Raw genomic sequence first — 5,493 nt, 5'->3', positions numbered from 1 at the left:
TTTTTCTGTTATTAGGGATGTTTGCTTGTCATGTTTTGGACTATTTGTCAGATTTTCGAAATCCTCTGGTTTTATCCATTTGAAGGCCTTAAAAAAATTTGCCCATGAACCCCCATTTTGCTTTTTATAAATCTTTTACATGTATAATTATAAGCCATTTGTAAAAGTCTTATAAAATCTTATTTATATTTTAATAGTTTTTGAGAACTTTAACTGGTCAATGATGAAGCTATGAAAAATCTAGAGAAAACATTTTCCCGCCAAACTTTCAATGGCTAATATCTCGCCTATATTCTTTTTGCTTTTTTGATTCCTCAATTAATCCCCTATCAATATATACTAGTTTTAAGGAAAGTTATTTATTTTGAAACTGAGCAGCAGGTTGTGTGTCCGACTCCATGATATAATTGTTCGATTCCATGTCACTGTCGTTTATATAAATTATCCTTAATTTTAATGAACTAAATATGATGGTGAGAAACCTATGGTTAATATGACTTCTCCTGTTTCAAAGATTATCATCAGATGACACTGTTGAATTAGAAATAGCATTAAACTAATAACTAATAATGATATGCTTTTAAGTTCTAATTTTCATTAGTTTTATCAAGACTGCCTCACTGCAGTATAAAAGTACAACATGTATTGTATGTGAGATCCTTATCAACAGATGGTCGGATTTGATAAAAGAAAGGTTTTCGAACCAAAAGAGGACAACCACTTCGAAAGCAACATTAGCGCTACCAGGGACCTTTTTACCTCCCATAGGTAGATGTTGGTATATAAAATCAAGAAGATGTGGTATAAAATTAAGAAGATGTGCCATTGGAACAACTCTCTGACATACATGTATGTGGCGGAAATAAACATGTTTCCGGGCTACTGACACTCCTTCTTGGTCAGTGACGTAACATCGAAACATAAGAACAAACTGGTATAACCCGCTGCAATGTTCAATGAGTCGAACTCTTCATCTCAAACAAAGTAGAGCCACTGGACATTAAACAACTAAAAAATCAACCAAATGTAGTTTTTTTAAGTAAAAAAAAATATCTTCAAATCTCTTTCCACTCATATTAACCTGTAGCGTATCCGTAGTTAAACCATATGCAGTTAGGTGTTCATTTGTGTGTATGATCTAACACGTCTGTTCGTATCTCGGTTCTTGGACTATGTTGAAATTATTTTCCTAGTCAATTAGTGACAACGTTAAAGTAAACTGACACTCGCAGATCAATCTATGTCGATTCGAATTCTTGTTATTTGTTGATTAATTCAATTCTTGGCTTCTAAATTGCGTTTTGATACACATCCACAGAAATTAATCTCTAGCTGTATTGAAACAGATTACAGCTGACGGATTCTATTGTCAACACTACCAAAGCTCAATTTATTTCTTCGCGATAGAAATGACCGATTTGAGAACACAGACGTAGAGATAATTGTTTAATTGATCAAAGTGCTGGACGATGGCAAATGACGATCAATCGATTTTTGCTGATGCTGTATCAAAATTTGTCCTGTAATGTTTTCCAAAGAAGAAGATAGATTAATTAAAAATCATGATACCGGAATATCAATTATTCAATTAATTCGTCTTCTTCATTAAACAGAAAGCTTTAATCGAACACGAAAACATGTGAATATAAAATCCTTGATATATATTTTATATGTCTTCAGTATTTTCTTAAAATAGTAGATTTTTGCAAGGATAAATTGCAGTTAAAACTAATCATCAATGAAAACAAGCTGTAAAATGAAATATGCGCATGGATTTGTATATATTATCTTAATATGTAATTATTTTTTATCATTGTTAAAGGCCGTACGGTGAGATGCTAACTTCTACGTGGTTTGTTAAATTGTATGATTGCCAGTAAGACAACTTTCAACCTTCGTCTTATTTCTGTTAAAACTGATAACTGTAAAAAAAAAAAAAAAAAACAATCATATTTATTTTGGGTTATGTTGGTAAGCAGCTTCATTAACACAAACGTTACAAAATATGTATGCAAGTCTGTAGATCAAATTCACATTCAACGAAGAAGTTAAGAAAGCAATCAAAGGAATTTTGATTCATATGAGTCACAAAGGCAGCAACACAACGAGGCAAGTAATAAAAAGACATGCACCAGGAGGTCAAAATACCCATATTCATAATTGTGACATTTAAAAAGCGATGATGATATCTGTAATATTATTTGGTATTAAAAAGGCTGGGATAAAGTACCGGTATTAGATGTACTAGTATCTATCAACAAATGTGAATATGTCAATAAAGTTTAGTTTTAAGAGAAAAAAAAAATAATTCTAAAACCTAGGAGTTGATTTCTAGAATTAAAACAAATAGTTGTAATCATCTAAGTTATTTGATCCCTTGTGGAGAGTTTTCTCATTGGCAATTAAATCACATCTTCCTATTTTACACTAGTTTACTCTACTATTAACACTCTACAAAAAGAAAATTTACAAGTTTACAAGGTCTTTTAAAAGTTGAGAGTGTAATTTCTTTAATATCTAAAAGGTAAATGATGCTGTATACAAATATACGTGTATTGTCGATAGCATTCTAACAATAAACACATAATACTCAGACACCTTATATTTAAAAAAATATTTGTAACTATTGACCGGCATAATTTTTTTAAGTAATGTAAAAATGCACACTACAGTAGAACATTGAGGACAATTTGAAAATTGCAATTACGAAGAGAAACGAACTATGTAAATATTCATTGCATCTTATATTACTGCTAATACCAAGAAATAGAAATTGATAACAGATTTATTCAAACCTATTACCTCTGAAGAAACGCGATATTTTTGTCGCCATCAACAGTCAATTCATCTTCTTCGTATGTGGAATACGATAATTATTCTACCAGAATTTCCCTAAATACTAATCAATAATCATTCTTAACTGTCATTTCTGGTCAAAAACAAAGTGCCCGCTACTCATTTCCTTATGGACTTTGTATCCGAGCGGTATAACATCCTTTCCATTTGGTCATTATTTTTAGAACGATTTTCCGAAAAAAATATCTATCAATTTGTACATACTTCGTCTTTAAATGAGGTAAAATTGCGACCTCCATTCTAAATTATGAACACTTTATATTTGTAATACCGATCATATCTTGGAGTAAACGCGGTTTAACTACCATGTGGTATTGCTGTAGTGTATGGAAAACTGGTACGGCCATTCCAAACTTGACAGTTCTCAGTTTAAAGTAGACTTTTAAAACATCTCTATTTGGACTTAACAATCATTAATTTGAAACGAGTAATTACACGACCGGCCTATCGTACATTACAACAATAACGCATTTAAATACATTGATATAAGAAGATGGAACATGAATGTCAATGATGCAACTCTCCATCCAAATCACAATTTGTTAAAGAATAATGGTCAAGGTGCGGTACGGTATTCAACACGGATTCAATACGAAGCCGTGGTTACCACCGAAAAGAAGTGAACACATATACTCTGTTATAAACGAAATAATAATTAAATAATATATTCTTTGTTGAAAAGCTTCAGCCATACATTGTCTATTTCATTAAGCAATATACAAAACAAAATGCAATTTGCATCGATGGCTTGTACTTTTAGTAATATTTCAGAGCTTGACCGCCGATTACTAATTCCTTTATTGAACATTGACAGTCTGATCATTTAGTATATTTTCTAGATGACTGAGAACAGACCAGTGGCACATATTGCGTTCGGAATATAATAATTGCAATCGTCTGTGTTCTAAGAATTAATTATTAAAATACTTTATGTTCAGATTAATGTCAATAGTTAATAGAATATTCTGGTGTGAACGTCATATCGAATGTCAGCAGTCTATTGTAACGGAATTAATCTGATATGTTACGTCATGGGACAAAATGTGCTAAAAATAGTATGAAGTTTCGGATTATTAACCTTACTTGTAAGTTGTCAATGTTTTCACAATGCATTTCACAACAAAATTATTTATATTGTACATTTTTTTTTTCAGTGAAAGCTTTATCTGCTTAGGAAGTCTTTTTTTTTTGTAACTTTGGTCTTATTTTTAAAATTAATTTGTAACAGATGATAAAGAAATTAGGAAACTACAATATATCCGAAGTTTTCATTGCTTATTTGTTTATGCTTAGATATTTAATATGTTATCCAAATTTCTTACTTCTGACATGTCCATACTGTTTTGAAGTATATTTGTAAATATTTTGATAATGGGTCTAAAATATTAACGTGATTGTACACTTCTTTTCTAATATAATTCTAAAATACAATTATATTAACATACTTATCTTATTAAGGTTACCTTCAGTTTAATTAGTTGTTCTGTTAACTCTTTCATTTGAAAACTAGATTTAATTTTGTTTGTATTTAAAAGTCACCATTTGTTCTTTCATCTTTCATGAAAATGTATTTGATTTGTTTCAAATCAAAAAGTCTATATCAATTGCAGTAAAGAAGAGTGAGTTGTGTTCCATACGGACGGCCACCTCATTTTAAAACAACATATGTAGTACAGAACAATCTAAATCACACAATTCAGGGAACCGCGGGAATCGACATATACGCTTTTCCTGTAATAATATTGAAATTGGAAATGGGGAAAGTGTGAAAAAGACATCTCAATTTTATTAACTATATATATACCCGACCATAAAGCAGATAACAGCAGAAATATATGCAAAATCATGCATGTATCCAGTAGAGAGTGTCTAAAACAAAATTACGACAAAACCTTAAATAATGCCAGATGACTTACAATACTTGTTCATAAAAATAAAACCAAAATGGATATAGCAAAGTCTATGGATTAAAAACAGTATATCAATGATAAATACATTGCTGGATGTAAATTGCAATTTCAATGCACTCTACTCTCGATTTCCAAAACTCTTTTTATCATTAAGGGACATTCAATTTTTGTCGTAGACAAAGCTCGAACGATTATTCAAGCAGGGTTTTGACACATCAGAGCTGTAAATTATCAGAGCCAATTTGAAAGTCACCATCCGCTCCGTTAGACGTCTCAATCATCTTTTATAGCAAGTTTTTTGTCAATACCTTATAATATATTCTGATTTGTACGTGTCAGTGGTATATTGTCGAAGATTTAATCCGATCTGATAGGAAACACTGCATCATTCTATAATTGACAATCTCTTGGAAATATGTTTCTGTCATAGCGATCTTGTATCCGATTTATTGAATAATCCATTGGGAGTTACTAGTTTTATATTGACAACAAATGTATTCTTAAATAAAATGAAAATAGGTATAATTTGAATCGATTAGTTCATGCTTATCAGGAAATGGTCTATCTGGCATGATCGTTATTCGACAATGTTTCCTGAGTCTATGTGAGAAGGTTCAAAACATACATTATTACTTTCAGGCAGGATATAGGACAATAACTTAAGGATTTTTGTTTTTGATGATCATAAGACGACGTCAGAGTTCAAACTTAATTTTTTTCAGATTCG

Source organism: Mytilus trossulus, chromosome 9 (assembly GCF_036588685.1).
Source record: "Mytilus trossulus isolate FHL-02 chromosome 9, PNRI_Mtr1.1.1.hap1, whole genome shotgun sequence".
In the NCBI taxonomy this organism is placed as follows: domain Eukaryota; kingdom Metazoa; phylum Mollusca; class Bivalvia; order Mytilida; family Mytilidae; genus Mytilus; species Mytilus trossulus.
This window is presented reverse-complemented; position numbering follows the sequence as displayed.